Source organism: Meriones unguiculatus, chromosome 2 (genome assembly GCF_030254825.1).
Source record: "Meriones unguiculatus strain TT.TT164.6M chromosome 2, Bangor_MerUng_6.1, whole genome shotgun sequence".
In the NCBI taxonomy this organism is placed as follows: Eukaryota; Metazoa; Chordata; class Mammalia; order Rodentia; family Muridae; genus Meriones; species Meriones unguiculatus.
The window spans coordinates 156,219,759-156,246,642 of NC_083350.1; positions in this window are offsets into that span (position 1 = coordinate 156,219,759).

Consider the following 26,884-nt stretch of genomic DNA (forward strand, 5'->3'; position numbering starts at 1 on the left):
ATCTTTTTCCTGTTGGGCTTTGTTTTGTTTTTGTTTTGTTGTAGTTGTACTTTATATATTCTAGACACTAATCCTATAGTTGTAATAGATTTTCTCCCACTCTTCAGGCTTCCTCTTCACTCAAATAACAGTTTCTTCTTTGAAGTATAAAATCTTTTAAATGTGATGAGGTTATCATTCATTTTCTGTACAGCCAGGTTCTCTCAACTGTCTCCTGGACTCTACTATACAACATTCACAGTTTCAAATTTACCACTGAGGTTATTGATTTATTCAGAAGTTATTTTTATGTAGAGTGAGAGAGAAAATCGAGAGCCATTCTCTTTTACTTCTTTTACTTCCTTAATTTGTGTGTGTGTGTGTGTGTGTGTGTATACATGCCACTGAATCTTTGTGGAAGTTAGAGGACAATTTTAAGAAGTCAGTTCACTTCTTCCACAATATGAATTCATGGGATATAGTTCAAGGCCTCAAACTTAAGCCCAAGTGTCTTGACCTTCTGAGCCATCGCATCACTCCAGATTGCCCAATACTTTTGGAAGATGCTGTCTTTTCCACAATATATTTTCTTGGCATATATTTCAAAATAAAACAGGTGACTGTAGGTGCATTAACTTATTATCTAGGTCTTTATTTCTATTTCACTGATCAGTGTGTCTGTTTATGTTGGTACTATGTGTTTTTATTAGACTGTCTATGTCATGTGACAAGAAATGTGGAAGAGTGATATCTACAGCAGCACTTTTATTGTTCACATTTTTAGGGACGGTATGGATTTTATTTTTGGTTTACAAATGAATTTTAAAATTGACTATTACTCAAGGATGTTTATGTTTATACCTAAGTATTTTTCTAAAGCACATGAATAACAACATAATTTTATTTGTAATTGGAAGAATATTAAGTATTATAAGAAAAATATAAGAACGTGGACAGCAGTGTTTTAATGAATTTAAGACAAAACAAGGTCTAAATTAGTTTATGTAGCCTTGATATGGCTTTTTTCTCTTCAGAGAGAGAAATTGTTTTTTAGAGAAAGTTTATAGACTGGGTACTTTCATCCTTCACTTTTACAAACTGTACTGTTCTCAGGAGTGTGTACTCATGAGTCTGAGTATTGTAAAATACTATTGTTAAAATACAGATTTCCCAATTGGCCCGAGCAAGTGGCACCACATAAATATTTTATGTTCTCTGTTGTCTTTTGTCATTATTTCCTCCTTTCAAGCAACATCTGGGGCATATAGTTCACCTTCCCTTGACAATCTGCTCACTGTGTTTCCAGAGCAAGTGATGCGCCTATGTAGTCTACTTAAGCTCAAGAAGATTAAGCTACTATAGTTTTTTAAGTGTTGAGAAAAAAATATATATACTGTTTAAAATAGCAATAATCATAATTCACTGAAACTATTAATTAAAACCTTATTGTAACAATTCTTTTCATACGTTGCAGGTGCACATCTTTAATCCAAGCACTTGGAAGGTAGAAGCAGATTGATCTCTTTGAGTTCAATGTCAACATCATCTAAATAGTGAATTCTTTGACAACCAGAGCTACATAGTTTGACCCCATATCAATTTTTTGGTGGAGATGAGGGAGGGAGGGAGGGACTGGGAGGGAATGAGGGATCAGGACATGGCTGGGATACAGAGCTGATAAAATGTAACTGATAAAAAAAAATAATAAAAGAACGGAAAGAGAAAAAAAAAACAAAAACAAAACAATTTATTTACTTTGTATCACAGCTGTAGCCCCTTCCCTCATCCCTTTCTGATCCCATGTTCCCTCCCTTTTCTCCTCCCTTGCCCCTCCTCCAGCCCACTGAAAAGGGAGGTCCTCCTCCCCTTCCATCTGACCCTAGCCTATCAGGTCTCATCAGGGCTGGCTGTATTGTCTTTTTCTGTGGCCTGGTAAGGCAGCCCCTATCCTCAGGGGAAATTGATCAAAGAGCAGGCCAATCAGTTATGTCAGAAACTGTCTCTATTCCCCTTACTAGAGAACCCAATTGGAGACTGAGCTGCCATGGGCTACATCTGTGCAGGGGTTCTAGGTTATCTCCATGCATAGTCCTTGGTTGAAGTATCAGTCTCAGAAAAGACCTCTGTGCCCAGATATTTTGATTTCGTTGCTCTCCTTGTAGAGCTCCTGTCCACTCCAGGTCTTTCATCTTCCCCTTCTTTCATAAGGTTCTCTGCAATCTTTCCACAGTTTGGCTAAGAATCTCAGTATCTGCTTGGATACCCTACAGGGTAAAGTCTTTCAGAGGTCCTCCTTGATAGGCTCTTGTCCCATTCCCTATTTCTCCCTCTTCCAATATTTATCCCATTTGCCTTTCTGAATGAGGATCGATCTTGATCTTCTTGCCCAGGGTCCTCCTTCTTGCTTAGGTTTTTTTTTTTTTTTTTTTTTACTTTTAGAGATTTTTTATTTTAAAATTACAGATTTAATAACTTTAAAAAATATATTTCTTTTCTCTTTACAGTATAGTTATGTTACTCCTCCTATATTACAATTCTAATTTCATAGCATCTGTTTTCAAAACCCTTGCAATTTCTCTGGTAGTTAGTAAATTTTTACTTCAATCCTGGTGTTGAAAGCCATCTTACTCTGGTGCTGACTTCAGAACCCTTTTTAGCTATAAAGGCTAATCTTTTTTTTTTTTTTTTCAATGCAGTTTATTCAGGAACATTGAACAATCCTCGGACTTGCTTAGGTTTTAATATGTTCATCCTATATTATATAAAAACTCCAATATCCACTTATGAGTATATACCATGTGTGTCTTTCTGCTTCTGGGATACCTCACTCAGGATGATCTTTTCTAGTTCCTACCATTTGCCTGCAAATTCCATGATTTCCTGGTTTTTAATTGCTGAGTAGTATTCCATTGTGTAGAAATACCACAATTTCTCCATCCATTCCTCATTTGAGGGGCAACTAGGTTATTTCCAGGTTATGGTTATTATGAGTAAAGCTGCTACGAAAAACGGTTGAGCAAATGTCCTTGTTTTATAGTTGAGCATATTTTGGATATATGCCTAGGAGTGGTATAACTGGATCTTGAGGAAGCACTATTCGTAATTGTCGTAGAAAGCCCCAGATTGATTTCCAAAGTGGTTGTACAAGTTTACATTCCCAACAGAAATGAAGGAGGGTTCCTTTTTCTCCACAACCTCTCCAGCATGTATTGTTACTTGAGATTTTAATCTTACCCATTTTTATGGGTGTAAGGCTAAGTCTCAGGGTTGTTTCAGTTTGCATTTCTCTGAAGGCTAAGGATATTGAGCATTTCTTTAAGTATTTCTCTGTCATTCGATGTTCCTCTGTTGAGAATTCTCTGTTTAACTCTGTACATCATTTTTTTTTTAATTGGATTACTTGATTTATTGCCTTTTAACTTCTAGAATTCTTTATTAATTCTGGATATTAGACCAGGGTATATAGGGTTGGTGAAGATCCTTTCCCAGTCTGTATAGGCTGTCATTTGTTGTGATAACAGTGTCCTTTGCTTTGAAGAAGCTTTTCAGTTTCATGAGGTCCCATTTGTCAATTGTTCCTTTTAGAGCCTGTGCTGTTGGTGTTTTATTTAGGAAGTTGTCTCCTACACCAATGAGTTCAAGGCTCTTCCCCACTTTTTCTTTTAACAGGTTTAGTGGGCCTGGTTTTATGTTGAGGTCTTACATCCACTTGGACTTTAGTTTTTTGCAGGGTGACAAATATAGATTTATTTGCATTTTCCTACATGTAGATTTCAGTTAGACCAGCACCATTTGTTGAAGAAGCTATCTTTTTTTTTTTCCATTTTATGGCTTTCACTTCTTCTCAAAAATCAAATATCTCTGTGTAGGTTTATTTCTGGGTCTTCTATTTGATTCTATTGATCCCCCATTCTGTGTCTATGCCAGTACCATGCAGTTTTTATTACTCTTGATCTGTAGTACAGCTTGAGATTAAGGATGGAGATTCAATTCCATATGGAAAAAGAAAACAGAATTGCTTAAAAAAATTATTTTTAAACAGTATAATATACAGCATTTTTTCCTCTTTTATATTTTTTATTTTTATTAATTACAGTTTATTCACTTTGTATCCCACCAATACCTCCCTCCCTCCTCCCTTCTCAATTCTACCAACCGTCTTCCCTACCCATGTCCCTCTCCCAGTCCACTGATAGGGGAGGTCCTCCTCTCCTTCCCTCTGATCCTAGTCTATTAGGTCACATCACGAGTGGCTGCATTGTCTTCTTCTGTGGCCTGGTAAGGCTGTTCCCCCTTGGGGGGAGGTGATCAAAGAGCAGATCAATCAGTTCATGTCAGAGACAGTCATTGTTCCCATTACTATGGAGGTCACTTGGATACTTAACTGCCATAGGTTACCTCTGTGCAGGGGTTCCAGGCCATCTCCATGAGTGGTCCTTGTCTGGAGTATCGGTCTCAATCTGGTGCTTTCTCAGACTGTTAGGAATAGTGTTTCCTCAATGTCCAGCTATACCACTGCTAGGCATATATCTGAAAGATGCTCAAGTATACAACAAGGACATCTGCTCATCCATGTTTGTAGGAGCTTTATTTTTAATAGCCAGAAGATGGAAACAGCCAAGATGCCCCTTAGTTGAAAAATGGATACAGAAATTGTGGCACATCTACACAATGGAATATTACTCAGTGGTAATGTACAGTATTTGAGAATGGATGTTATGTTAAGAAATCTACAGTGATATGAGTTTTAAGAGATATGTTGCATATATATTTAATGAGGTTCAGTGTGTCATTTAATATAAATATAATTTTCTGCCATTCATATAATCTGGAACTTCTTGCATTTAAGTTTTGTTCTCAGAAATCTGTATTTTTGTAAATTATTAAGGAAATTTAAATATAACTACAGAACTGCTAATATGACCAGAACTACTATTCTTGAAACTATATCCCAAATGCAGCCCAGCTCACTCTTCAGGTTCCTAAATATCTATGTCATCACTGCACTCTCACCTTTGCCAAAGAATTCATGCTGGTCAATCAGTGGGTGAGTAGATACAGAAAACGTTGTATGTAGACACAATGAAATCAGCCATAAGGACAAGGAAACCATGTCATTCGTAGGCAAAAAGTTGAAAGTGAATATCATCCCATTAAATGAACTAAGCTAGTCTTGGAGACTTCCTCTTGATTCCAAGTATTTTTTTTATATTAAACAATATAGATATAGATAGACATAGAGCTAAAATGTATAGATTTATATACATGCACATATATATGTGTGTGGTATATGTTTGTAAATAGAGAAATAGATGCTAGAAAGAGATAGAGGGATAGATAATAGATAGATAGAAGATAAATACATAGATAAACAGTGTCATCCTATAAAACTACTTTGCAATGCCAGTTATAGTGACATACAATCTTAATACCATATTTAAGAAAGGAGGTAAGTTGACCTCTGTGAGTTCAAGCCCTATCTGTATTGTGTAGTAAGTTCCAGGGCATCCCCAGTCACAAAAACAAAAGCTACATTTCAATGAGAAAACCAGCACAAAACCATCCCTATGTAAAAAAAATCTTAGAAAGTTAGTTGCTAGGTGATTTTTTGGATTTTATTCTATAGAATATTTTTATTTTTAATTAAAATAAGATCAATCATTTTCACCTTCCCTTCCTCTCTCTAACCCTTACCTTGCACTCCACTTACTTTCTCAAAGTCATACTTTCTATTTTTTGAATTATTCTTTCCCATGTGTCCATTTGAGTGTTCTAAACAAATACAACTTTCATACATACTCTATATGTACACTTACATATTACATATATATAATCAAGGTCAATGAATACAGAAAATGAGAAGTATGTGGGAACTGTCGAAGAGGTTATTGGAAAGGATAAAAATGGTGTAAATATAAGTACACATATGTGAAATTCTCAGAAAAACACATAACATTTAAAATATTAATATAAGTGACTATTTGTGTTGATAGGACGGACGAATAAAGCAGAGTAATTCAAACCCTAACAAAGAGTGTCCATGAACTAGATTATGCATACAAAAGACAGTAAAATTGGATAATTCTTCCCTTCCTTATCCACAGGCTTAAAGTACAATTACATAACATAATGCGCAAATAACTGTATTCTTTGCCTGGTAAAATATAGAAACAGAAGATGTCTGACCACAATAGCACCAGGGGGAATCGTTAGAATGAAAGCACATCATGTAATTCCACAACAGCAACTGGTAACACAGCTGTGTGAGATCAACCAAGAGCAGCAAAGTTTAGCCATAAGCATAACACGCCCAATCTGGTACGCTTCGAATTCTTTTCTCTCTCTCTCTCTCTCTCTCTCTCTCTCTCTCTCTCTCTCTCTCTCTTTAAAATATCAAGATAAATAATGATACACGGCTGGATATAGCATACACACGCATATACACTGCACTAATAACATACTAAAATAGTATAAGAAATAGAACCATAGTGTGGCAGAACTTATCATACTTAGCTATTTGTATGTTACTATACATGGGAAGTAATGTTAAATGTGTGTTAAGGTTGTCCAGACAAACAGAGCTCGTGAGGTGTGTAAACACAGCACACAAAGTTCTTGGTTTGTTTTATGTGTTTTGTTTTGTTTTCCTGGAGGGCTGGTGGCATGCACTAAGTGTTTTCACTCTAAATACTACCCAGTCTGGCACACAACTACTTTAATCTTTTTTTTTCCTTTGAAAATGTCATGCTCAATGTGATTGGCTCAGGTTTGACCCCACTTTCTCCTTTCAGCATCCTATCTTTCCAGCACATATTCCCCCAATCTCATGTGTTATTTACTTTCTTTCACTTTTTCAAACAACCCAGAGTTTAATCAGTATTACCCAGAAAGTGCTAACTGCTGATTATTTTATTTTATTTTATTTTTTGATATTAGTTACAGTTTATTAACTTTGTATCTCAGCTGTATCCTCCTCCCTCCTTCCCTACTAATCCCACCCTCTCTCCCTTATCTCCACCTTGCCCCTTTCCAAGTCCACTGATAGGGGAGGACCTCCTCCCCTTTCATCTGACCCTGGTTTATCAGGTATCTTCAGGAGTGGCTGCAATGTCCTCCTCTGTGGCCTAGCATGGCTGCTCCTCCCTTGTGGGGTGGGGGGGGGAGGTCAAAGAGCCAGCCACTGAGTTCATGTCAGAAGTAGTCCCTGTTCCCCTTACTAGAGTACCCATCTGTATACTGAGCTACCATGGGCTACATTGAGCAGGGTTCTAGGTTATATCCATACATGGTCCTTGGTTGGAGAAACAGTCTCATAAAAGACCTCTGTGCCCATATTTGGTCCTTGTGGAGTTCTTGTCCTCTCCAGGTCATACTAACTCCCTCTTCTTTCATATGATTCCCTGCACCCTGCCAAAGGTTTGGTTATGAGTCTCAGTATCTGCTTTGGTACACTGCTAGGTAGAGTCTTTCAGAGGCCCCCTGTGGTAGGCTCCTGTCCTGTTACTCATTTTCTCCTACATCCAATGTCCACCCCATTTGTCTTTCTAAGTGAGGATTGATCATCTTACCCCAGGTCCTCTTTCTTGATTATCTTCTTTAGGTGTATAGATTTCAGTATGTAAGTGAGTATATACCATGTGTGTCTTTCTCCTTCTGGGATACCTCACTCAGAATGTTCTTTTCTAGATCCTACCATTTGCTTGCAAATTTCATGATTTCCTTGTTTTTGATTGCTGAACAGTATTCCATTGTGTAAAAACAGCACAATTTCTGTATCTATTCCTCCGTTGATGGACATCTGGGTTGTTTCCAGGTTCTGGCTATTACAAATAAAGCTACTACAAACATGGTTGAGCAAATGTCCTTGTTTTGTACTTGAGCATCTTTTGGATATTTGCCGAGGAGTGGTAAAGCTGAATCTTGAGGAAGCGCTATTCCTAATTGTACTGATTATTTTAAATCTTTATTTTATATCCTGATATTTTGATTAAAGAGCTATTTAATCGTCAAGTTTGGTGGCTAGTGCTGTGGCCTGCTGATTCATCTTACTGACCAGAAAAAGAAAATCCCTATTTTTTCTAATTGCTGACCAAGACTCATCCTGAAATGTATGGATTTCTGAAATATGTATACTAGAAGGTTGTAAGGAAAAATTTCACACACATGCTTGGAATTCCTTGTGAAAACAAAACTGTAAGAAAGGTCCCTGTGCTAGGCTCTGTGGCACTCACCTGTAATCATGTATAATCGCCTGTAATTCCAGCACTCAAGGAAGCAGAGGCAGCAGGATCTCTGTGAGTTTGACCCCAGCCTGGTCTCCAAAGTGAGTCCAGAACTGTCAAGGCTACAGAGAGAAACTTTTTCTGGAGGGAAAAACAAAAACAAGAAGAACCAAAAAAGAAAGTTTCTTATATCAACATTGTAGACATTTTATTTTATGTTCAGTGTTTACTCATTATAACAAAGAGTTCTCTATTTAAAGTATGGAATAATTCAAAACCTATAGTATAAGATACTAACGTTTTGTATTTGTGGTTTCCTTCCACGGTTAAAATTATATTAAAAAATTATATGTGAATACATGTGTGGTCCTCTTTATAAGAAATTTCACATTCACCACCCCACCCCACCCCTGTCTTTCTCACACACAGGTACAAGGGTGTAAGTAACCAATACTAGCTGAAATAAGTTAATATGTGTCAGTATTGCATAACTGATTTTTGTTAAATACATATAGCAAATTTTAGTTTAGTAAAGCTTACTTTTTAAAAAAAATGTAACCCTTTAAAGTTTGCAAAAGTGGCTTTTCTTTATTAAAGTCGCCGGTTGGAATCCTCTTTGTCTTCCAGGACTATATAGCAAGACTAGGAAGAACATATGATTGTTTTCATTTTAAAAAAATAAAAGAAAGAAAAAAAATAACTGTGTTCTTTAATGCAATGAATATAAAAGCGATTGTTTAAAAAAAAGGTTAGTGGAAGTATAAAGAGAGATGACGCTTAGGTCATGGAGAGAAAGCGGAGTCATTCCCTTTCGCTGCCAAAATCAACCACTTGAAGCTTTCACCATAGGAGCAACAGCCTAGTCAGGGTCTGTGCAAGGACCTTCAAGGACCCTTTCTCTGAGCCATGACAACGGTGCAGTGGGAGGAGTGATAGCTGGGCATCTCATAGAAAGAGATTGGCAGTGTCTTGCTTAAGTGGCTGAGGCTCAGGTTTTAGTGGAAAGAGGGGACAAACTAGCGAGAGATCCAAGAGGCCTGGAACACCAGGACTTGATACTCATTGCTGCAGTCCTAATATCTTCCTGTGGTTCCATTTGACTCTTAACATTAACTACTTGCTCGGATGAGCACCCTGCATTAACTGGCTTCACTAAATGCTGAGTTTCGTTTTACCTGTTACACATGTGTGTTGTTGCCTACCTTGTAGCTCTGGGAAACACAATGGCCCTTCTCACCTTATGCTTAAATGTCTTTTAACTTAATGACATAACAAGTCTGGCTTCTATATAAAGTAAATAGATTTATTTAGATTGCAGTCTGCATGTGAAGTACTAGGAAACACCATCTTTTGGCCACTGGTGAAGGCCTTCTTGCTACATCAGAACATGAAGCAGAGAAATAGCATACCAAAGCAGAAACTCCAGCAAGTATGGGTATAGAAGAAAAGCAGCCAGGCTCACTTACAAAGTGTTGCATTGGTAAGCAAGTGTAGTCCTAAGACAAATGCTAATCTCCTGTGAGTGTGAGACCCACTGAGACTGAAATCCTTCCCAAGTCCCCATCCCTTCATGTGTATAAATTGGTTAGATACCAATGTGAGTTTTGAAGGAGTAACCCACACTTTTGACTGCAACCAAAGAGTTATCAGAGAAATTATTAGATACCAAGATTCAATCATGTTGGCTCCGGGAGGTCACTGATCTTGTTAGGGCCTCTTCAGAGTGCAGAGGGAAAAGTTGTAGTAACTATACAGACACGATAGCTATAAACTGGCACTTCTTGTGTTTGAAGTTTGCATCACACATTTCATAAGAGCTAGGTGACAAGATGAGCTTTAACTATTTGTTAAGATAATAACTATCTGCTAGTTAAGTAACCTACCTGGTAGTTAAAAATTTGGAATCTGAAACAAAATTGTGTTCCGTGAAAAGAATAAAATGAAAGCTTTTCCAAATGCTTTCTTATGGGACTCAATAAAATGATCATAACTAAAGTTTCCAATTATACAGGATTAAAAATTGGATTGTTTCAATGCATTTAATATTTTCCAAAGAAGAGGGAAGATTCTCTGTGTCATGAATGTTAGTCCCTTTGCAAATTTTTATTTTAAAGTGTAAAGCATTATTGATTTTTTGAATTTTTGGTTATACTTTTGCATTATTTTGTTTTTAAATGTGAAACTATGAATATATTCATTCATTTAAAAAAAGGCAATCCACGCCTCTGAGCTGTCTTCTATTGAAGCCATTTTTTTTTTTTAATGCAGTTTATTCAGGAACCTTGAACAATCCTCGGACCCCGGGGAAAGCCAGCCCACAGCTTAAATAGCCTCTGGGTAGCCAACCCAGGCGTGCCACGGGGGCAATGCAGATAGGTCCACATACATGGAAGCAAGCCAGATCCTCGGCCTTAGCCAAATGTGGAGTTGTTCGTGACAGAGAGCACTCACCATCGGGAAGGTGGAAGGCGGAAACCAGCTCCATCTTTAAGGCATAGCATTCCGCAGCTCTCTACTGTTCCCCCTTTTTGTTTTAGACGCATCAGGCAAGAGTAGAGGTCTGATCTCTGATATTAGAAATAAATTGGGACTTTGTACAGATGTTCATTTAGGTGTCATCCACCCAAAGAGCATCATACCCGTCTGATACCTTTTTCTCAGAGGCGGGACCTGGGGCATCAACCCGCATGCAATCAGACATGCTCTTCTCTGGGTCCAAAGCGGCTGACCCTGAGTGCAGTGCTTAGCCTCGCATCCTGAGCGTATCATTTTAGCTTTTTATGGTATCCAACCATGCTTGGGGAGAATGTCCTGCTTCAATGGCTGTAAAGGCCTGAATGATCATGGCTGCATCACACTGTTGTGAGACTCTAATCTTGCATATATACCACAGGCAAACCAAGGAGACCAACACCAGAAGGCCTGCTAACACTCCCATGCCCGCCCATTCCTTCAGATGATTCATGGCTGCAGCAATCCATGTTGATAATCGAAGAAAACAGGAAACAACCTAGGAACCTACCACAGAGGGCCTCTGAAAGCCTCTGCCCTTCAGACTATCAAAGCAGATGCTGAGCCGGATGGGCAACTGTTGGGCAGGTGAACGGAATTTTAGGGAAGCCATTTTTAAAATGTATTCCTTTACTCATTTTCTGTTTGCATAAGTGTTCCTGTGTTTCTGTACAGTATGTCTATGCAGAGGCCCTTGGAAGCAGCAGAGAGTGGGCACCCTGTAACTAGAGTTAACAGGGGTAGTGAGTTGCCATGTGCACCTGTTCCTGATTGTGAACAGATGTGTGACAACACATACCATGTAACTGGCTGAAGGTCTACATCAGGTGTCTTCCACAATCATTTTCCATTATTGTTTTTGAAACACTTCTCTCATTGCACCTAGAGGTCACTGGTTCCACTAGGGTAATTTTCTTGCAAGTCTCAGGGATCCCCTTGCCTCACCCTTCCCAGTTTGCAGAATCTTGTCACCACTCCTCACCTTTTAAGTGGCTCCTGAGGTTCAGAACTCCGGTCCTGATGCTTGCAGGAAACTGCTTTCTTGAGTGAGCCAGCTGTCCAGCCTCATATGAGTCAGGATTTTATTAATTTATTTATACTTTACCTTGTTCCAGAAGAACAATTGAACTTCCATAATATAAATAAAATAAATATAACAGATGATTATTTTGTACCTCTTAATGTAGCATGCTGAGTAAACTGTAAACAGGCTACTGTGTCATAAACTATTTATAGTTGGATATTGAGAATGTTACTCACTGTTGATGTCACCTTGTCATACATGACTATTTCTGTAATGCAGGTCCTGTTGCATGCCATTTGAGATCAGAAGCACTCTGCCACATGTTGTCTTTCAATATCTAACTCACATGGGATTTATTAACTCGTGTGTGTGTGGAAAATTTTAATTATCAAATGATAATATACTAAGTAGCTGATATGATTATTATTGATAATTTTATCATTATCCTTTTACATCCATACCATAGCTTCCCCTCCTACATCTCCTACCAATTCCTTACCCCCTACCCTTTGACCATCACCCAATCCACTCCTCCATTTCCCTTCAGAAAAAGGCAGGCCTTCTATGGTTATCAACCAAACATGGCATAGCAAGTTGGAGTGAAGCTAGGTGCCTCCCTTAATATTGATCTGGACTAGGCAACCCAATATTGAAAACAGTCTGCAAAGCAGACAAAAGACTCAGAGAAAGGCCCAGTTCCTGCTGTTAGGTGTCGCACAAGAAGATGAAGCTACACAACTGTAACATATATGCAGAGGGCTTAGGTCAGTCCCATGCAGGCTCCCTGTTGTCTTTTCAGTCTCTGTGATTCCCTGTGAACCTCAGTTAGTTGATTCTTGTGATGTCCTTGACCCAACAGGCTCCTACAATCCATCCTCCAAATCTTCCAAAAGATTCCCCAAGTTCCACTTAATGTTTGGCTATAGTTCTCTGCATCAGTTTCCATGAGTTGTTGATGAAGCCTCTCTGATGACAAGACAACTGGGCTAAGTACCAATCTCTGAATATAACTAATAATCATTTCGTTAACGTTTTTTTGCCAGTTGTGTTTGGTTCTATCCTATGTCTCTTAGTTTCTGGGTCATGACCCCTACATTCAGTGTCAGGGTTGGGCTATCTCTTGTGGCATGAATCTCAAGACGTCATTGGCTTGCAGCTTCCAAAATTTCCACACTACCTTTACAGCAGCATATCTTGTAGGCAGGAAAGATTTTAAGTTGAAGGTTTTGGAGTTGGGTTGATGTCCCAATTCCTGTGCTGAAAGTCTTCCTTTAGTTACTGTAATAGCCAGTTCAGGCTCCCCTCCCTCCATTGTCAGGGGATCTTAGCTAGGGCCACCCTCCTAATTTTCCACTGGAATAGGATAACTAGCCTGCTCAGAGAGGTCCCCAATTCCAGTTTCCTCTCCTACTCTTCTTTCTCCTACAGTCTCCCCAACCTGATCCATCATTTCTCTATTCTCACATTTCCTCTCATCTACTTATAACCTCTATTCTATTTCCTCTTCTCAGTGAGATTCAAAAATCCTCCTTGAGCCCTTATTGTTATTTATCTTACTTCAGTATGTGGATAGCAGCATGGTTATCCTTACTTTATAGCTAATGTCCACATATAAAGGAACACAAAGCATGCTTGTCTTTCTGGTGTCTGGGTTACCTCACTCAGCATGATTTTTTTTTCTAGTTCCATCCATTTGCCTGCAAATTCCATGATGCCATTTTTTTTAGACAGCTGAGTAATAGTCCATTGTGTAAATGTACCACGTTTTCTTTATGCATTCTTTGGTTGAGGAACATCTAGGTTGTTTCCAGTTTCTGACTATTTTAAATAAAGCTGCTTTGAACACAGTTGAGCAATTTTCCAAGATGCATCATCATTTCTGGGTATGCCAAGGAGTGGTATAGCTGGATATTGAGGTATGTTACCAGTTTTCTGCGAAACCCCTCTATTGATTTCCGAAGTGGATTTACACATTTGCATTCCCATCATCAGTGGAGGAGTGTTTCTCTTGCTCTACACTCTCTCAAGCATGAGCTGTCTTTAGTATTTTTTTCTGTAATTGGTATAAAATGGAATTTCAGATTCATTTTGATTTGCATTTCACTAATGGATAATGATATACAAACTTTCTTTAAGTGCACTTTGGACATTAATTATTTTGTTGAAAATTCTGTTTATACCCCATTTTAAAATTGGGTTATTTGGTTTGTTGATGTCTAGGTTATAATAAAAAGAAAAATAAAAACAATGTTATAAGCTTGTTTTCTGGCAAAAAGCAATGAACTAACATAATTAACATATAGGTTTGTTTTAATATCACATACATAGGAGAGAAGTGATAGCACAGAAATTCTGTTTATAGAAATGGAGTGTGATGAAGCAGTTGCTTAGATGGAGACTGAGCAAGAAGCTGATCTTCCAGATCCCAGGTCCTGGCAGAACTTTCAAAACATACCATTGGTGATCTGTTTCTGCCATCACCTGTTGAAATACCCAAAGTCTATAGAATGGCATCACCAGTTCAGGATTAAAAACATAATGAGGATGAGGGAGATATTTCTGTATGAAAAGAATGCACCCCAGTAAAAGAGAGCCAAAACTGAAAGGAAAGAATGGACAAGATACCAGTAGTTATTTTCATGCTGGACAATTAGAATATCATAAATACAACCTAAGTAACAAGTGGCTTTTTAAGATTTTTATGTCTTCATTTTATGTATGTGTTTTCTTTTTCTATATGCTTAACTGTGTACCATGTGCATACAAAAGTCAAGGAGGAACAGAAAAGGACATAAATCCTTTGCAACTGAGTTTACAGACAATTGTGAGCAGCCATGGGGGACTGAAAATTCAACCTATGTTCTCTACAAGAGAACATGTTTCCTTAACCACTGAGCCATCTTTCCAGGCCCTGTGTCACTCTTAACTCTTCATCATTTTGTCTCTATCATGCACAAATATGAATTTTGGAAGAACAGCTAGATGGCAAGTAAATTTAATTTTTAGGTTTATGCAACCACAATGTGATAACTATGCTGGGGAAAATTTGAAGTGGAAGGTTTATTTAATATTAAATGCATGTTTAAAGCAAGAAAACACATGAAATTATTTTTCGCATTAGCAAAAACTAGTATGTACACAAGCAGGTCTTCTTCTTGCAATGTACTTACTTTTAATATTACAACTGCACAACAAATTATTCTGTGTAATGGTTCAATGAAACTGTTATCATTACTTCTGCTCATCCCATTCATTTTAGCATTGCATTGAAATATCAGGTATCTCATTATATTAATAATTAATATAAAAAGTTATGAAAATTCAGCATGACTGAGCAGATTTTAAAAACTATGAATTATTTAATGCACAAAGTTATTATAATGGTTGAAATAATAAACATGAAAGCATGCAAATATTTGTAAAGTTTTTCATGTATTATCTAGTTGTGATTAAAAAGATGTTTAGTTTAGCAAGATGTGATGGGTCATGAGTGCAACCTCAGCAATTACAAGCTAAGGAAAGAGTCCTGCAGTAAGGGTGCAGCCAGGAAAAAAGGAAAACACCTATTTCAATCAAACAAAAATGTAATTACAATTAAATGACAAATGCTGTGGACCAAGCCTATTTCTTTGTTCTGTTTTAAAATAAATGTTAAAAACCCTGATAGTTACAAAGACATTATCAGCATCAAATAGTGAATAATTGCTGAGGTTATTTCTATATCTACAGCATATATCACATTGATTTGAAATGGTAAAAGCAAGAAAGAACCTATGATAGGAAACAACATGAAAGAAAGGAAGAAAGAAGAGAGGAAGAAATCTAAAGGAGAGGGGATGGAAGGAACAGGGAGAGGTGGACAGAGGGATGAGGGCAGAAGGAGGGAAAGAGAGGGGAGATGCAATAGGGTGGCATGTGTGGGAAGAACGCTGGTTAAATTCAATTTCGATCCTATCAGATTAGCATTTACACCTGAAGGAGAAAATTGCTTGTCAAGTAGCCTGTTGCCCTTTATGTGGAGTTGAGTTGGCTACTCTCTGATTTTAATTGACTTTGTGTTGTATGTTATCAGTTAATTCATTGCCTCAGCTTTTCTCTCTGCACCTTGCATTTCATTCAGGCCATTCGCTGAGTTTGTTCATGTCACTTTCTATAAGTTAATTCACCTTCATTAAAAAAAAAAGTCAGTTTGGAGTTAATCATAGTGAAGATTCATAGACATAATGAGACACAGTCGCAGTTACAGAGTAATAGTTGCCTTGCAGATTCCTGAATACAAATAAGTTACACATTAATACGTTCCAGTGTGAGATACTTAGTTATTACTCTATTTAAAATACAAAATAAACAACATATTGCATTCTACAAGTGCTAAGAAATATTTCTCCAGGTTTTTAGCACCTGGGAATATTCATCACACAAGGTACACAGCTGGATAATAAGCAGTACTAACTTTTGCTTGTCCCCTTTCCCCAGAGAGGGGATTTACTTATCTATTTATTGACTTAATTGAGAGCAATGTTCCACGGAGTTGGCATTTACTGTTTGGGTGAGCTATAGCCTTTGCCATCTCCTCATATCTCCAAGTAACAGCTTTAGAGTAGGAAGTAAAATAGAAAGAAGCATGAGGAGAAACACAGAGAATTACCAGATGCACTATTTCAATAGTGTAGAAGGTAGATGATCGTGATTTTAGTCACATGTGCATTGTTTCGAAATGTCGTCAATGATTATTACTCAAGGATTCTTATCTACAAATTTACATACATGTGTAAATTTATCATCCTCAAATCAACATGTGTGTTATACCCATAGGCATGCAGAAAATAGGGAAAACCTAGAGGTTCTCAGCTTGTATATCTGTAATTGAGGATAAAACAGTGATGTGCAGCTTCCTTTTTTCAGGCAGCAAACTGTGAGCAAATCTCCCTGCGATGATTTATTGTTTCACGATAGCTGTGATATTTTAATGCTTTTCGTTCATGAGATTTTTTTGAAAATGTTTCAACATCATTCTCAGGTTTTCCTTAGAATAACATAACTCCATGGATGGTTTCCATTGCCTTATTCCTAAAGACCCATTGCTTGAACACTGCTCAGACTATAGAATTACATTGCTAATATCTGTGAGCTCAATGTTATTGAATCAAGAAAACACGAGATTACGTGTTACACACAATGGCTTCATAGAGAAATGCACCAAAAGAGGTTTATAAAAAGATCAGGTGACAACAGTATTAGGATAAAATGTTTGTAGAAAACTATGACTATTTGGTTTTCAACCACATCAGAGACTTGAGAAATAATAAAATTAATTACTTGAGTAAATAGGAAGGACATGGTAGTAGCTTCTTAAAAAATAGAAAATTGACAGAGACAGTTTGTTGCCTGAACAGCCACCCAAAACTCTTTGTGATGTTGGAGCATCATCTTCAGCCTTCTGGACCAGTGTATTTGACACACATATATGTGAAGCAGGAACTTTTTAGGACTTGCTTATCCTGTATTGGCAGTTTGGCGGTCAACTTGACATTTAAGCTTGCTCATTTTAGGCAGAATTCTGTCATGGAAGCAAGAGAAGATGTTTTAGGTATAGATAGATGTTTTCAGGTTAATAGATACAAACTATAAAAATAACTTAGGTACAAAACCTTAGACCGTCATTGATAGGATATTTTCTTCAAGATTGCTGAATACATTTAGACCAGGTATTTCATATACATATATATATATATATTTACACATTGATTTTTATAATTGTTTTATTCTTACTGTGTAAAAAAGAATGGCCTTTTATTTAGAAAAAAAAGAAATGGGGGAATTGTTGGTGGTTAGTCTAATGTTTATATATTGTTGCCTGGATACACCTATCCTTGTTGTGTAAACCCTATCTGATTGACTGATTAAACAGTCTATTCCAGGGCAGGGCAGAATGGACTAGGTGAGGCTAAGGTTACTTGGCTTTTGAAGAGAGTAGAATCCCAGGAAAAAGGCAGACAAAAGAAAAGAGAAGAGGAAGGAGGGTACCACAATGGGTTAGCATGGAGAATAAATCAAGTGGGCCTGAAGGGAGGGTGCCAATAATGGAGTGAAAGGCCCAGATGAAGCATAAAAGCAAGTGTTTATGAGGTTATGGAGGGAAGATAGAGCAGATAAGGATGGTTAAGGATGATGGCATTGGGTGGGGGATGGGAGGTAGATGGTGAGGTTATTGACACAGCATAGATAAAATATCTGCCCGGCCCAAGATTAAATAGGCAATTATAAAATCTTTAAAAAAAAGTTTATGGAAATCTAATAATATTTCCATGAGAAGCCATCCAGGTTTTACTAATTCAGTAGCATGAGCATTCAGTAAGGCCAATATCACAAAGTGTGGTGCTTCAGGAAGGTCCAGAGTAAAAGCAGGAAATCATGCCATCTTTAACAGGACTTCTGCTTTATTAAGATTCTAAGTTTACTGGAGGAGTCCACAGTAAACTTTTACTTTAAGCACTGAGACAGCTCTCTAGGACCAAACTTGTAGTTTAATAATAACAATCCAGGGATTCACAAAGCCTAACAAAGCCCCTACATAGTACAGTCTTCACCTTTCATTCATTGAAATATATACAGTCATCAGATAAATTAGATTTCATTTCTTCAAACAATTAAAATATGGAAAGATTTTGGTCATAAATACAGACAACTTGATTTTTTTTGGGGGGTGGGGCAAGATGGCAGCGCCCAGAGAACTCTCATTCTGACCATCAGCACAGCAGGATCAACACAGTGATCAGCAATCAGAACTCGCGGTGATTGTGTTTCCCAAGTGAGAGGATACCCCACGGTGGGGGATTCAATCAGCTTTTAACTCACCCAGCTAAACTGTGGAAGAGATCCCGGTTCCGCCAGACGCTTGGCTGCCGGCCACCAGCCCCAGCCCCAGCCCAGAGCCACAAGCCAGTGTCTCTGGTCAGGGTCCCAGACTGAACCGTGTGCACCACACTATCAGAGACTGGAATTTTCAGTCGAGAGATAACCCCAGGGTGCAGGAAACGATTGGGACCAACCTTAGGTCACCCAGACATCTCCTGGAAAAGACTCAGGTTCAACGGGCACCCCAGGAGCCAGCCCAGAGCCAGAGCCGGGGACCCAGGCTCCAGCACAGAGCTCTGCCTGCGTGCATGATTCGCCACCTGAGATAGAACTGTGGGCACCAGGGCACCAGTGAATGAGTTTCACTGTCCAATGCAAACACACAGGGAGGGAAACGGCTGGTCTGATCTCAGAGCACTAAGCCGACACCCCCAGCCTGAAAAGGTCCCCGGAAAATTACCCATCTTAGGGAGGCACCCAGGCTCCCAAAGGCCTCAAAGGCAGACACAGGCAGTTTCTGCAGCCAGCCAGCTGGTAGAGACTGAGCAGGGCGCACCAGGGCAAAAAAAGAGACTGGGAGTCCCTGTCTCCAGAGAATCCACAGGGAAGGAAGGAAACTGTATTGACTTAAATCACCCAATCCTTCCCTGGAAAAAGCCTAGCAGACCGGCAAGGCTGAGCCACCATCACTCAGCTGCGCTCCAGACACAGGCACAAACGGTTGCTGCACGACAGATGTCCAATTGGGTCACAGCAGCTGATCAATAAATTTACAGCGAGAAACCCAGAAACAGGGCAGCTGTCCTCAGGACTTCCCTGGGTAAGAGGAGAACCCTCTCCACTAACAAAGACCACAGTTACCACTCAGGTTTCTATCCCTGAGGTGAGCAGCAGCAACTCCTGAATAAACGCCAGCCATCCAGGGACTATACCCAAGAAGATGAGAAGACATCCTTCAGGAAAAACCAGCTTTCTGCAAAGGGGATTCTCTCCACCACAGGATACCCAGGAACCACCAGAAAATAACCCCAAACACCTAAGATAACACAGTGGGTAGAGGCCAGTGTAAAAGCTCAAGCAACAAAAGACAGAGCAATATGGCATCTCCAGAACCCAGTTACCCAGGGGCAAGTAGCCCTGGACACCCCAGCATAACTGAAATCCAAGAAGATGACCTAACAACTATGCTCAAGAAGATGATAACAGAGGAAACAAATAAGATATGTAAAGACATAGTGGAAGATGAATTCAAACAGAATATTGCCATCCGTAAAGAAATAGAAGAAGCTACAGCCAAACAGTTTATGGCCTTTAGAAAGGAAATGCTTAAAGCACTGAATGAAATAAAAGAAACAGAGTTGAAGGAGCTAAAAGAAAAACAGGAAAGTACAATCAGACAGGTGAAGGAAGTAAACAAAACAACTCAACCTGAAGATAGAATTGGAAAAATGAAAGAAAACACAAATGGAGGAAATACTGGAGAGGAAGAACCAAGGGAAGAAAACAGGAACTACAGAGGTAAGCATGACCAACAGACTACAAGAGATGGAAGAAAGAATCTCAGGTGTAGAAGATACAATGGAAGAAATCGATGTATCTGTCAAAGAAAATGTTAAATCCAAAAAATTCCTGACATAGACCATCCAAGAAATCCAAGACAATATGAAAAGACAAAACCTAAGAATAATAGGTATAGAGGAAAAAGAAGACTCCCTTCTCCAAGGCCCAGAAAATATTTTCAACAAAATCATTGAAGAAAATTTCCCCAAGTTAAAAGAGAGGCCAATAAGAATACATGAGGCCTACAGAACACCCAAAAAAATTTGACCAGAAAAGAAAATCCTCCCGCCACATAATAATCAAAACAGTAAGTATACAGAACAAAGAAAAAAATACTAAAAGCCGCAAGGGAAAAAGGCCAAGTAACATATAATGGCAAACCCATTAGAATCACACCTGACTTTTCAACAGAGACTATGAAAGCCAGAAGGGCCTGGACGGATATCATGCAGACCCTAAGAGAACACAGATGTCAGCCCAGGCTACTATACCCTGCAAAGCTATCAGTCCTCATAGACAGAGAAAATAAGATATTCAAGGAAAAGAACAAATTTCAACACCTACACACAAATCCAGCATTACAGAAGACACTAGAAGGGAAAATACAGCCCCCAAAATTAGCTTCTTTCAAGAAAACACAGGAAATAATTAACCTCACTACAGTAAAACAAAAAGCAACCAAGCACACAACCTGATGACCACAGCCAACATCAAAATCAAGGGATCTAACAGCCACTGGTCATTAATCTCTCTCAACATCAATGGACTCAACTCTCCAATAAAAAGACACAGATTAACAGAATGGATACGTAAACAAAACCCAGCAATCTGTTGCATACAAGAAACACACCTAAGACACAAAGATAGACATTACCTGAGGGTAAAGGGTTGGAAGACGACTTTCCAAGCAAACGGACCCAAGAAGCAAGCAGGAGTAGCCATTCTAATATCTGAAAAATATACTTTCAACCAAAATTAATCAAAGGAGATGGGGAAGGACACTTCATACTCATCAAAGGAAAATTCCACCGGGAAGACATCACAATCCTGAACATCTATGCTCCAAATACAAGAGCACCCACATTTGCTAAAGAAACATTGATAAAATTTAAACCACATATAGATCCCCACACATTAATAGTGAGAGACTTCAACACCCCACTCCCAACAAAGGACAGGTAAGCAAAACAGAAATTAAACAAAGAAACAATATCTCTGACAGAGGTCATGAATCAAATGGACCTAACAGACATTTACAAAACGTTACACCCAAACACAAAAGAATTTACCTTCTTCTCAGCACCTCATGGAACCTTCTCCAAAATAGACCATATAGTGGGTCACAAAGCAAGCCTCAACAGATACAAGAAGATTGAAATAATCCCTTGTATCTTGTCTGATCACAATGGAATAAAGCTGGACCTCAACAATAACAGAAATAGCAAAAAGCCTACACACACATGGAAACTGAAAACTTGTTATTAAATGACAGCTGGGTCAGGGAAGAAATAAAGAAAGAAATTAAAGTCTTTCTAGAAATCAATGAAAATGAAGACAAAACATACCCATACTTGTGGGACACAGTGATAAGAGGAAAGTTCATAGCACTAAGTGCCTTCAAGAAGAAATTCAACACAGCTCATGCCAGCATCCTACTGGCTCACCTAAAAGCCCTAGAAAATTAAGAAGCAGAAACACCAAAAAGGAGTAGATGTCTGGAAATAATCAAACCCAGGGCTGAAATCAATCAATTGGAAACAAATAAAACAATTCAAAGAATCAATGAAAGCAAGAGCTGGTTCTTTGAGAAAATCAACAAGATCGACAAACCCTTAGCCAAGCTAACTAACAGGCAGAGAGACACCACCCAAATCAACAAAATCAGAAATGAAAAGGGGGATATAACTACAGACACTGAGGAAATCCAAACAATCATTAGGACTTCCTTCAAAAGTCTATATGCCACAAAATTTGAAAATCTAAATGAAATGGACGATTTTCTTGATCGATTTGACTTACCAAAGCTGAATCAGGACCAGGTAAATCAACTAAATAGACTTATATCCCTCAAAGAAATAGAAGCGGTCATCAAGTCTCCCATCCAAAAAAAAGCCCAGGACCAGATGGCTTCAGCGCAGAATTCTACCAGACCTTCAAAGAAGAGCTAACATCAATTCTCTTCAAACTATTCCACAAAATAGAAACAGAAGGAACATTACCAAACTCATTCTATGAAGCCACAGTCACCTTGGTACCTAAACCTCACAAAGAATCAACAAAGAAAAAGAATTTCAGGCCAATCTCCCTTATGAACATTGATGCAAAAATACTTAATAAAATACTTGCAAACTGAATCCAAGAACACATCAAAGATATTATCCACTATGACCAAGTAGGCTTCATCCCAGGTATGGAGGGGTGGTTCAATATAAGGAAATCCATCAATGTGATCCACCATATTAACAAACTGAAAGAAAAAAAAAAAACACATGATAATCTCCCTAGATGCTGAAAAAGCATTTGACAAAATCCAACATCCATTCATGTTTAAAGTATTGGAGAGATCAGGGATACAAGGCACCTATCTCAACCTAGTAAAGGCGATATACAGGAAGCCTATAGCCAACATCAAACTGACTGGAGAGAAACTTAAAGCAATCCCACTAAAATCAGGGACAAGACAAGGCTGCCCACTCTCTCCATATCTCTTCAACATAATGCTGGAAGTCCTTGCTAGAGCAATAAGACAGTTGAAGGAGATCAAGGGGATACAAATTGGAAAGGAAGAAGTCAAATTATCACAATTTGCAGATGATATGATAGTATATGTGAGTGACCCCAAAAACTCTACCACGGAACTCCTACAGCTGATAAACACCTTCATCAAAGTGGCCGGATACAAAATTAACTCAAAAAAACAGTAGCACTCCTGTATACAAAAGACAAAAGGGCTGAGAAAGAAATTAGGGAAACAACACCCTTCACATTAGCCACAAATGACATAAGGTACCTCGGAGTAACCCTAACCAAGGAAGTCAAAGACTTGCATGAAAAAAATTTCAAGTCTCTGAAGAAAGAATTAGAAGAAGATATGAGAAGATGGAAAGATCTCCCATGCTCAAGGCTTGGCAGGATTAACATAGTAAAAATGGCCATCTTACCATAAGCAATCTACAGAGTCAGTGCAATTCCCATCAAATTATCAACACAATTCTTTACAGACCTGGAAAGAAAAATTCCCAACTTCATATGGAATAATAAGAAACCCAGAATTGCTAAAACAATCCTCTACAATAAAAGATCTTCTGGAGGTATCTCCATCCCTGATCTTAAGCTGTACTATAGAGCAACAGTTTTAAAAACTGCATGGTACTGGCATAGAAATAGAATGGTGGATCAATGGAACTGAACAGAAGACCCAGAAATAAACCCACAAACTTACAGACACCTGATCTTTGACAAAGACACCAATACCATTCAATGGAAAAAAGATAGCATCTTCAACAAATGGTGCTGGTCCAACTGGATGTCTACATGTAGAAAAATGAAAATAGATCCATTCTTATCACCCTGCACAAAACTGAAGTTCAAGTAGATCAAATACCTCAACATAAAACCAGACACATTAAATCAGCTAGAAAAAAAAGTGGGGAATACCCTAGAACTCATTGGTACAGGAGAGAACTTCCTGAACAGAACACCAACAGCACAGGCTCTAAGAGCAACAATCAATAAATGGGACCTCATGAAACGGAAAAGCTTCTGTAAAGCAAAGGACACTGTCATCAAAACAAAGCAACTGCCTACAGATTGGGAAAGAATCTTCACCAACCCTTTATCTGAAAGAAGGACTCATATCCAGTATATATAAAGAACTAAAGAAGCTGAAAAGCAACAAACCAAGTAATCCACTTAAAAAATGGGGAACAGAGCTAAACAGAGAACTCTCTGTAGAGGAATATTGAATGGCAGAGAAGCATTTAAAGAAATGCTCAACATCATTAGCCATTAGGGAAATGCAAATCAAAACAACCCTGAGATGTCACCTTACGCCCATCAGAATGGCCAAGATCAAAAACTCAAGTGACAACACATGCTGGAGAGGTTGTGGAGAAAGGGGAACCCTTCTCCACTGCTGGTGGAAATGTAAACTGGTACAACCACTCTGGAAATCAATCTGGTGCTTTCTCAGACAACTAGGAATAGCGCTTCCTCAAGATCCAGCCATACGGCTTCTAGGCATATATCCATAAGAGGCTCAAGTACACAAAAAGGACATTTGCTCAACCATGTTTGTAGCAGCTTTATTTGTAATAGCCAGAAGCTGGAAACAACCCAGATACCCCTCAACTGAAGAATGGATGCAGAAATTGTGGTACATCTATACAATGGAGTATTACTCAGCAAGGAAAAATTAGGAAATCATGAAATTTGCAGGTAAATGGTGGGACCTGGAGAGGATCATCCTGAGTGAGTTGTCCCAGAAGCAAAAAGACACACATGATATATGCTCACTCATATAAACATACAACATAGGATAAACCCACTAAAATCGGTACATCTAAACAAACTAAGCAAAAGACAGGACCCTAACTAAAAGGCTCAATCCCCATCCTGAAAGACAAAAAGGGTGGACATCAGAAGAAGAAGAAAACAGGAAACAACCTAGGAACCTGCTACAGAGGGCCTCTGAAAGCCAGAAGAAGAAAACAGGAAACAACCTAGGAACCTGTCACAGATGGCTGCTGAAAGCCTCTGCCCTGCAGACTACCAAAGCAGATGCTGAGCCTGATGGCCAACTGTCGGGCAGAGTGAATGGGATTTTATGTAAGAAGTGGGAAATAGCAAGAGCTGGAGAGGACAGGAACTCCACAAGGAGAGCAACAGAACAAGAAAATTTGAATACAGGGATCTTCCCATACTCATACTCCAACCAAGGACTATTCATGGAGATAACCTAGAACCCCTGCACAGATGTAGCCCATGGCAGTTTAGTGTCCAAGTGGGTTACATAGTGATGGGAAGAGGGACTGCCTCTGACATAAACTGATTGGCCTGCTCTTTGAACATCTCCCCCTGAGGGGGGGAACAGCCTTACCACACCACAGCAGAAGACAATGCAGCCATTCCTGATGTGATTTGATAGACGAAGATCAGAAGGAAGGAGAGGAGTACCTCCCCTGTCAGTGGACTTGGGGAGAAGCATGCATGCAGAAAGGGGAGGAAGGGTGTGATTGGGAGAAGAGGAAGGAGGGGCTTATGGGGGGATACAAAATGAACAAAGTGTAATTAGTAATAATAATAAAATGGCAGACATTTGGAAAAAGAAAAAAATACAGACAACTTGAAATGCCAGAGCAGTTGCCAAGCATACATAAAATATGCATTATATAAACTGATGGCTCTATTCTTTATATAGCAGAATTTATTCTGAACCAGCCTTAATACAGATAAAATTTGCAGTTTTCAGTGGTACTTTATAATATTTAATTCCATGTATATCTTAATACTATGTACATTATAACCATCTCATATTCAAATAGAATCATACACACTGAAAAACAAAATCTGCCCAAAATAGTTATATACATATGTGTGTATATATATATATATATATATATATATATATATCTTTAAAAACCAACATTTACAGAAGTAAAAATTGAAAAAAATACAATTTTAGCTTTACTCCAAATATCTAAACAAAATAAATTTTAAGTTATCTCTAACTTGTTTTAAATTTTGTACTATGTGTAAAAACGTCAAATTGTTCAAGAGAAATTGGCCACCTGATCAATGTTTCCTTCAAAGGTCACTCTTGAACTTTGAATTTAGGAGAATGAGATTTCCAAAGGGCAGAGCCTGTAATAATATCAGTATTGCTTTCAAAAAAAGAGGAATTAAATAAAAAACAATACTCTAAATAAAAAACAATACTATCTGAAATTTAACTCAAATTCTGCATGATTAAATACAAGAAAACCAATTATAACTGGCAAATATTTGAGAGAAAATTATTTCAAAAAGTAGAATTTGTGAGAGAAAACTATAGAGATAAACTGAACAAAGACTTGTAGTCAAATATACTATGTATGTATGTATGTATGTACCTATGTATCCATCATCTACCTATCATCTATCTATTTACCTGCTTATCTATCTAATAATAATGAAAGGTAAATAAAGAAATAAATCAGTCTGATTTGGACTTGGGATCCATATTTTCTAATTTTCTTCTTTGTTGGGCAAGTGGCAAAGGTCTGGAAGGTGAGTGTCTTTAACTATCACAAAACATGACCAGTTAGCCTTGACATGTTATTAGTGCCTCAGTATTTTATATGCTCTCCCTGACATGATGCACCACAGACAGGTTTCTATCCTTCTGACATCTTTGAGATTTAATAAGTATTTTTATATATCTTGGGGATAGAAGCAATGGTAAATAGGTAACCATCACTTTGTTTACTTTGGAACAATTGTTTTCTCTATGACTTCAAATAACAATTCAAATAACAAGAACAATTGTTTTCTCTATGACTTCAAATAACAATTCAAATAACAAGAACAATTGTTTTCTCTATGACTTCAAATAAAAGTAATGTTTTTAATTTATAACATTTTGAACATGATAACTTTCTTATAAGTGATAATTTCTTACATCAAACAATAGCAAACATGTCTAACACAAAAAGGTACATGTCAGAAAGAAGTTAAAATCGTGATCAATGAA